Source organism: Myotis nattereri (genome assembly GCF_964212035.1).
Source record: "Myotis nattereri genome assembly, chromosome: 6".
NCBI lineage: Eukaryota > Metazoa > Chordata > Mammalia > Chiroptera > Vespertilionidae > Myotis > Myotis nattereri.
In genome coordinates, this window is record NC_138081.1 from 5,149,908 (window position 1) to 5,159,036 (window position 9,129).

The window sequence follows — 9,129 nt, forward strand, 5'->3', positions numbered from 1 at the left end:
TCTGGAAAATGCAGAATAAAATAAAAAGTAACATTGTCCTTAGCTTTGGGAGGGTGTCCTTAGCTGAAAGAGGAATGTTAAGACTCTTTCAAGAGAGTGCAGGTCCAGCTGTCCCTTGCAGTATCAGCAGCTTCAGCAAGATCTGAATCCTCCTCAGGTGGCACCCGCTTCATCTGTGTGTGGTGGATCCAAGGACTGAGTCCCGTGAGCTTTAGGAAGGAGTGTGTTGTCAGCAGGACATCATAGGGACTGGTCTATTGCTCAGCTAACTGCTGCTCAGGACCTTGAGTCTTCCAGGTCTTTAGTAAGACTCAGTCTCCCAGCTAGGATGCGTGTAAGGGTCTATCAGATAGGTAGATGGGCCTGCAATGAGCAAATTTGTGCAAAATTGTTCATTTTTGCCCTAGGTGTTGTACATATCATTTAATGTTTGATTGCTGTTCTAAATCTAAAGAGGGTGTGCCTAAAACAGGAACTTGGAAGGGTCTCCTGTAAACTGTCTCAGAGGGTCTGAGTGTGCTTTGGGCACTCCCCTACCCCAGAGCAAGGCCACAGGGAGCACCTGGTCCCATTTCAAATGTGTTTCCTGCATATTTTCAGCAGGGTCTTTATGTGTGGTTCATTTTCTCATTCTTCCCAGAGATTGAGGCCTCCAGGTTGCATGTAGTTTCCATTGAATCTGTAGTGCATGTCCTACCTTCTGGGAGATTTCTGAAGTGAACAACGGTTTACTGTCACTTTGAATGCTATAAGGGAGTTTAAACATAGGAATTACTTCTTTGAGTAGAAGTTTTGCTACCTCAGTCACCTCTTTAGTTCTAGTGGATTATTTCTCTAAACATCCAAAAAAATTAGTGTCTACAAAAACTACTAAAAATTTAAAGTTTCCTATGGTTTTAGGCATCTGTGTGAAGTCACCTTGCCAGTCCTCAAATAGGCATACCCAATTATTTATACTCCCTTTCCTACAGGGACACGTTCTGTTTTAGAATTGTTTCCGGTGCCTATCTGACAGACTTGGATAACGTTCTGAATGGTCTTCTGTAAATGAGGGCCCTTCAAATAATATCTAATGAGTTCTACTAAAGCATCATTTCTATAATGGGTCCATTCATGTAGGTGTTTGAGGATGGCATATACTGGAGTCTCTGGGAATAAGATCATACCATGTGTGTTAATCTTCCATGAAGAATTAGGGTCAGTGCTAAGGAATCCTCATTAACAGCTCATTACGAATCTCATTCTGTATAAAAGAGTTTAAATTCTGACAAGTTCAGGTGGGGAATTAAAGCCCCAAGAAATGGTGGGCCTCAGGAGGTTGGTCTTGAGGTTTTATCAGCAGTTTGGTTTCCCAGGTAAAAACACTTCAAGAAGAATTAATACCAATCATTCTAAAATTCTTCCAGAATTTTGACAATCAAGCAATGCTTTCAAACTTACTTGATGAGACCACAATTGCTTATACCAAAACCAGACAACCACACTATAATGTTGAAAACTCTAGCCCAATATTGTTGATGAACACAGATACAACAATCCTCAACAAAATATTTGCACAGTAGATTCAACAATTTAAACTAGTAGGCAAAAAAAAGCAATAGAAGTTATTTTAATCAGAAAAGAGAAGAAATAGAACTGTCTTAATTTCCTGATGACATGATATATACACATATCCCTACGATATCATATATATATTTCTATGATAACATATATACATACTTCTATCATCCTATCTAATAAAAGAGAAACATGGTAATTAGTGTACAACTGCTACTGTTCCGACAGCCTAATCAGGGTGATATGCAAATAAACTACCAGCAAAGATGGCGGCCGGCAGCCAGACAGGTGGAAGCGAACATTATGCTTGCTTGCTTCAGTGACGGAGGAAACCAACGTTCCTAGCCTGCCTTGCAGGCCTCTGAGCTTGCAGTTTGAAACATTGTAACAAATATAGAAGCTAAACAAAATGCCAGAAACCCACTTTCAGCCAGCCCGGATCTCAGAGCTGGAGATGATACAGTGTTTCAAGATTATAGAACCGAAACAAACCAGATACCTGCTTTCAGCAGCACAGGCCTCAGAGCTGGAGCCAGAGCTAAAGCTGGCCCAGAATAAAAAAAAGGAGCAGTTGGGAGCTTCAGTCACCCACCAGCCTGAAAACAGCCTTCAGCCCCTCACCCAGACTGGCCAGGCACCGCAGTGGGGACCCCCACCCTGAAGGGTGTGTGACCAGCTGCAAACAGCCATCATCCCCTCCACCAGGCTGGCCAGGCACCCTAGTGGGGACCCCCACCTTGATCCAGGACACCCTTCAGGGCAAACTAGCCAGCCTTCACTCATGCACCAGGCCTCTACCCTATATAGTAAAAGGGTAATATGCCTCCCAGCACCAGGATCAGCGTGACAGGGGGCAGCACCCAAACCCCCTGATCACCCTGCGGCTCTGTGAGTGACAGGGGGCGGGGCCACAACCTGCTCTGTTCATGACAGGGGAAGGCGCCTCAACCCCCTGATCATCCCTGCTCTGTGCCTGATAGGGGGAGCTCCCCAACCCCCTGATCGCCCTGCGGCTCTGTGTGTGACAGGGTGCGGCGCCCCAAACCCCTGATCAGCCCTGCTCTGTGGGTAATAGAGGGTGGCGTGCCCCCCCCCCCACCCCATGGGCCTTGCTCTGTGTGTGATGGGGTAGAGCCATAACCTCCCCATCGGCCCTGCCCTGAGTGTGACAGTGGCGGCACCTCAACCCCCTGATTGGCCCTGATCTGTGGGTGATAGAGGGCAGCGCCCCAATGCCCTGATCTGCCCTGCTCTGTATGTGACAGAGGGCAGTGACCCAACTCCCCTATCGGCCCTACTCTGTGAGTTACAGGGGGGAGCTCCTCAACCTCTTGATCAGCCCTGCTCTGTGCATAACAGAGGGTAGCTCTCCAACCCCATGATTGGCCCTGCTCTGTGGGTGACAGGGGGTGGCACCGCAACCTCCCCATCGACCCTGTCTTGAGTGTGACAGGGGGCGGTGCCCCAACCCCCCAATCGGCCCTACCCTGAGTGTGACTGATGGTGGCATTGCAACCTCCCAATCTGCCCTGCTCTGTGCATGACAGGGGGTGGCACCCCAACTCCCAAATCAGCCCTGCTCTGAGCCCGACCAGGGGCTGCACCTAGGGATTAGGCCTGCCCTCTGCCACCTGGGAGCAGGCCTAAACCAGCAGGTTGTTATCTCCCTAGGGGTCCCAGACTGTGAGAGGCCACAGGCCGAGCTGAGGGACCCTCCCCTTCCCCCCCGAGTGCACAAATTTTTGTGCACTGGGCCTCTAGTATATATATATATTTCTATGATAACATATTTACATACTTTTATCATATATATATATATATATATATATATATATATATATCCTATCTAATAATAGAGAAACATGGTAATTAGCCGTACCTCTGCTACCCTTCCCATTGGCTAATCAGCAAGATATGCAAATTAACTTCCAACCAAGATGGCGGCCGGCAGCCAGGCAGCTGAGAACAGGAGGCTTGGTTGCCCCAGTGATGGAGGAAGCCAAGGTTCCCTGCCTGGGGCTGTGGGGTTCTGAGCACCTGAAGCAACAGCTCCAAAAGATACAATGTTTCAATTATAGAAGCTAAAAGATGGTGGTTAATTTGCATACTCAGGCTCCAAGCGATGGAGCGAGGCCAAACAGCCCCGAAGCCGCAGAGCAGGCAGAGCCTCACTGCCTGGGGATCAGCAGAGCTGGGAGGCCTCACTGCCTGGGATCAGCGGAGCCGAGAGGCATCCTGCCCCGGGATCAGCGGAGCCAAGAGGTGTCCAGGTCCCGGGATCAGCAGAGTGGAGAGGACTCCCATCCCTGGGATCAGCGGAGCTGTGAGGAGTCCCAGCCCCGGGATTAGTGGATGGGAGAGGCCTCCCGGCCCCAGAATCAGTGGTGCCTGATGTAAGCCCTGTGTGTTTATGCACCCTGGGGGTACAGAGGTCCCATCCTAGGCAGAGGCCAATGGCGAAACTTCCGACTCTGAGAAGCAGCCTGGGGGCTGGAAGGTGGTTCCTCTGACCTCAGTGCTGGAGTCCCCCTGCTCCACCAGGAGAGCAGCAGAGAAAGGCTGGAGCCTCCCTCAAGGTAACCCGAAATCCCCACCCACACCAGGCAGGCTGCTGGGACTTTTCGTGAGGACTCACTTCCAAGCCCAGGCGGTGGCCCTGCCACAGCCATGGCACACCTGGGTGAGGCCCCAGCGGGTTGCAGGGTGGCGGCGGGGCGCCTTGAGTCCTGGGCTCCTTGCCTGCCTTCCAAGGCTTCCTCCTGCTTTAGGGCCTCTCCCTCTGCCAGCCACCTCCTCCCCAGCTCCCAGAGCAAAGGACCCACCCAGGGCACCCCCTGCTGGCCAAGGGGGTGAATGGAGCAGTGGGTACTCCCGGGTGAAGGGTCGCCCTGGGGCGGAGTCCCGACACCTCCATGCTCCTGGAGCGCTGCCCAGGCCCTGAGTGCAGCATGGAGCTATGGAGGCCTGTAGGGTGTGGGTGGGGACGGGGCACATGCGCCTGGTGCAGCGGGACATGCTGGGGCCTCCTCCTGCTTCAGGGCCTTGCCCTCCTGGGTGCAGGCCCCAGCAGACGTGGGGTGGTGGTGGGGGCGCAATGCGTCCTGGTCTCCTTGCCTGACTTCCACGGCTTCCTCTTGCTTCAGGGCCTCGCCCTCCGCGGTCTCCTCCTCCCCAGCGTCCAGAGCAGTGGACCCACCTAGGGCGCTCCCTGCTGGCCGAGGGGGTGAATGCAGCGGCGGGGACTCCCGGGTAAAGGGTCGCCTTGGGGAGGAGTCCCGACACCTCCAGGACCTGCTCCTGTTCAGCAACATCCCCAATTTGGCGTGTCTGCACCATGGGCTGTGGGGCAGCGTGATGGCGCCGATGGTGGAGAAGGCACTGCGCATGCGGGGGCTGCTGTAGCCCAGGACCTCCTCAAAGGCTTCAAGATGTTGCTCCCTCTTCAAGCCCTACATCTGGTACTGCATGGAGGAGGAGGGCTGCATGGAGTACATGCGCAGCCTGCTGCACGACAACAACCTCTTCCAGGCCTAGGTGACGTGGGCCGAGAAGCACCAGCAGTGCCAGCGGCTGAAGCTGAGCGACATGCTCGCCAAGCCCCACCAGTGGCTCACCAATTACCCGCTGCTGCTCAAGTCGGTGCTGAGGAAGAGGGACGAGCCACGTGCCAAGGAGGCCGTCATCACCATGATCAGCTCCGTGGACCGTTTCATCCACCACTGAACGCGTGCATGTGGCAGCGACAGGAGCTGCAGCAGCTGGCCGCCGTGGTGAGCTGCATGGACGCCTACGAGGTGGTGGAGGGTAGCAATGACGAGGTGGACAAGCTCCTAAAGGAATATCTGCACCTGGACCTGACCGCGCCCATCCCTGGTGCCTCCCCAGAGGAGACGTGTCAGCTGCTGTTGGAGGGCAGCTGAGGATGAAGGAGGGAAAGGACAGCAAGATGGATGTGTACTGCTTCCTCTTCACGGACCTGCTTTTAGTGACCAAGGCAGTGAAGAAGGCTGAGGGGACCAGAGTCATCAGGCCAGCACTGCTGGTGGACAAGATCATGTGCCGGGAGCTGCGGGACCCTGGCTCCTTCCTCCTCATCTACCTGAACGAGTTCCACAGCGCCGTGGGGGCCTACACGTTCCAGGCCATCGGGCAGGCTCTGTGCCAGGGCTGGGTGGACTCCATTTACAATGCCCAGAACCAGTTGCAGCAGCTGCATGCGTAGGAGCATGTGGACAGCCAGCAGCACCTACAGAGCCTGGAGGAGGAGGAGGAGCAGGAGGACCAGGAGGACCAGAAGGAAGATGAGGAGGAAGAGGAGGGTGGGGAGAGTAGTACTTCCGCCGCCAGCTCCCCCACCATCCTGCGCAAAAGCAGCAACAGCCTGGACACCCAGCACTGCGCCTCGGACAGCTCCATGGAGAACCTGGCCGTGGTGGTGCTGGAGCCCGGGGAGACGATCTCCTCTACCGAGTTCCAGGGCGGCCCCTTCAGCTCCCAATCGGACGAGATGTCCCTCAGTACCACCGCCTCATCTGTCACACTGACCAGCGAGCTGCTGGCCCTGGGCCCCCGGGAGGGCAGCTCCTGCTCCATAGACTCCGCCCACGGCACCCTCTCCTCCACCTCCTTGCAAGACTTTTCGACTCCAGCCCCAGTGGTGGAGCCAGCACCCTAGCCCCTAGATTTACCACAGGCCCTTTCACCCCCACCCTTGCCATGCCTCCTCCCCCGCCCCCCTGTCAAGCTGCTGCCCCACCTGCTCCACCTGCTCAAGTCCAAATCTGAGGCCAGCCTCCTGCACCTGCTGGCAGGGATCGCCACCCAGGGGGTGCCCCCAGCCCCCAGCCACAGCCTGTCAGAACTCTGCTTGGCTGCCACAGCCACCAGCGCATCAGGACTCCCAGGTCCTGAGCACAGTGTGGAGCCGCCATGCCTGGAGGGCGCAGTCCGGGGCAGGCCCATGTGTGCCTGGTGCAGCGGGACTTGCTGGGGAGCCGCCCGCCTTCTCAGCAGGGCCTCAGGCCCACCGCCCAACGTGGAAGGGCTGCAGTGTGGCCACCAGGCCCTGAAGGCTGCCCTGAAAGTCACACAAAGACAACCTTCTACTGGAGGGCAGGCATGTGGTGTTCTGGGAAGATTCTGGAGGTAGGGAAGGAAGGTCATGGAAGGGAACAATTGCAAGAGGAGATCCCGAAGGTTCTGAAAGCAGAGGACCACCTCCTTGCAGACCTGAACTCTGTGTGGGCCTCTTTATCGGCCCTGTGAAAGTGGTGGGAGACAGGCAGGAGGAGGTGATGGACCGGGGCTGCGCCCAAGGAAGACTCAGAGGAAGCAACGTGTGGACAGGGCCAGGCGGAGCAGGCAGAGCCTGCTGGAGCACAGCCAGACCCAAGGCGGCCACCAAGCCAGGACCCAGGGAGAAGCAAGCAAATGCCACTCCACTCTCTGGAGAAGACCATTAAGCAGAAAACTAAAGAAACCGATTTTACATCATTTCCCAGGTGGAGAAGAGTTGGCATGTAAGCCCCTGACCAGTGCCCAGCATCTCCTCTGTCTATCTCACTCTTAGGTACCATGTTCTTTGTTCTCTCTTACCTGCAACTCATTTTTAAACTAGATTGCTTTTAAAAGAAGACTAAATAAAATTTCCCTGAAGTTATTTAGGGAGTGCTGGGGCTGCTGGGGGCCTGATAGAAGACACAAACACGCAGCGGGGGGCCTGTACCCAGCAGCCCCAAGCCCCGCCATCAAGGTGCTGGGGCTGCTGGGGGTATCAGAGAAACAAACCCGCAGGCCTGGAACCCAGCAGACCCAAGGCCTTTGCGGCAGCGCTAAGGAGCAGAAAGGCGAGCGGCAGGAAGCAGCAAGCAGGTGGGCAGTAAGGAGGGAGAGGTCCTGGACTGTGAGAGGGCACGTGCTGGGCTAAAGACACCCCACCCATACCCAGTGCACAAATTTAGTTCACCGGGCCTCTAGTATATAGATAGATAGATAAAGGTTGTCTCAAAATTCACGCAAGATTTGAATTTTGCGTGAGCATTAACAACAACAAAAAATAAAAGCCTAATTTTACTTGGTTTATTGAATCAGATTCTAATATCTGTTGCCCTTTGATTTCAATCCCTTTAATTTGATAAGCATTACCAAGTATCATTTATGGCCCAGGAGCAGGAACAATGAAGACCAATGAAGACCACATCTTTGCATATGTGCAAGCAAAGCCATGGAGGCCATTTACCGGATGTGCTATTTCATACATAACCCTATAGTGTATCCTTAATGAATCATTAAAAAATTACAATTTTTAATTATAAACCCATGTTTTCTATAAAAGTAACTTCTTGCGTGAATTTTGGGACACTATATATATATATATATATATATATATATATATATATATATACCAGAGGCCCGGTGCACAAAAATTAGTGCACTCGAGGGGAAGGGGGACCCTCAGCCCAGTCTGTGCCTCTCGCAGTCTGGGACCCCTCGGGAGATAATGACCTGCTGGTTTAGACCTGCTCCCGGGTGGCAGAGGGCAGGCCTAATCCCTAGGTGCAGCCCCTGGTTGGGCTCAGAGCAGGGCCAATTGGGGAGTTGGGGTGCCGCCCCCTATCATGCACAGAGCAGGGTGGATTGGGAGGTTGCAATGCCACCCTCAGTCACGCTCAGGGTAGGGCCGATTGGGGGGTTGGGGCACCGCCCCCTGTCACACTCAAGACAGGGTCGATGGGGAGGTTGTGGTGCCACCCCCTGTCATGCACAGAGCAGGGTCGATCAGGGGTTGAGGAGCTCCCCCTTGTCACTCACAGAGTAGGGCCGATAGGGGAGTTGGGGCACTGCCCCCTGTCACACACAGAGCAGGGCGGATCGGGGGGTGGGGCACCGCCACTCTCACACACAGAGCAGGGCCCATGGGGAGGGGGGAGTTGGGGTGCCGCACCCAGTTACACACAGAGCAGGGCCAATCAGGGGGTTGGGGCGCCGCACCCTGTCACACACAGAGCCGCAGGGTGATCAGGGGGTTGGGGCGCCTTCCCCTGTCAGGAACAGAGCAGGGCGGACAGGGAGGTTGTGGCCCCGCCCCCTGTCACACACAGAGCCGCAGGGTGATCAGGGTTTTTGGGCTCTGCCCCCTGTCATGCTGATCCTGGTGCCAGGAGGCCTCTTGGCTCCACTGATCCCAGTGCTGGGAGGCGTATTACTCTTTTACTATATAGGATAGAGGCCTGGTGCATGGGTGGGGCTGGCTGGTTTGCCCTGAAGGGTGTCCTGGATCAGGGTGGGGGTCCCCACTGGGGTGCCTGGCCAGCCTGGATGAGGGGCTGATGGCTGTTTGCAGCTGGTCACACACCCTTCAGGGTGGGGGTCCCTACTGGGGTGCCTGGCCAGTCTGGGTGAGGGGCTGAGGGCTGAAGCTCACAACTGCTTCTTTTTTTCTTTTCATTTTTTATTCTGGGTCAGCTTTAGCTCTGGCTCCAGCTCTGAGGCCTCTGCTCCTGCTGAAAGCAGGTATCTGGTTTCTTTGTGTTTTATAATCGAAACAATGTATAACTGCAGCTCTGAGATCCC

The 9,129-nt window shown here is 54.7% G+C and overlaps 1 pseudogene across 1 annotated transcript; it reads left to right on the plus strand.

The window, feature by feature from the left end:
- Positions 1-5,142: 5,142 nt before the first annotated feature.
- Positions 5,143-6,706, plus strand: LOC308521525 (pleckstrin homology domain-containing family G member 5-like; annotated as a pseudogene). The gene has a single exon. The product of its transcript is annotated as a pleckstrin homology domain-containing family G member 5-like (transcript).
- The last annotated feature ends 2,423 nt before the right edge of the window (positions 6,707-9,129 follow it).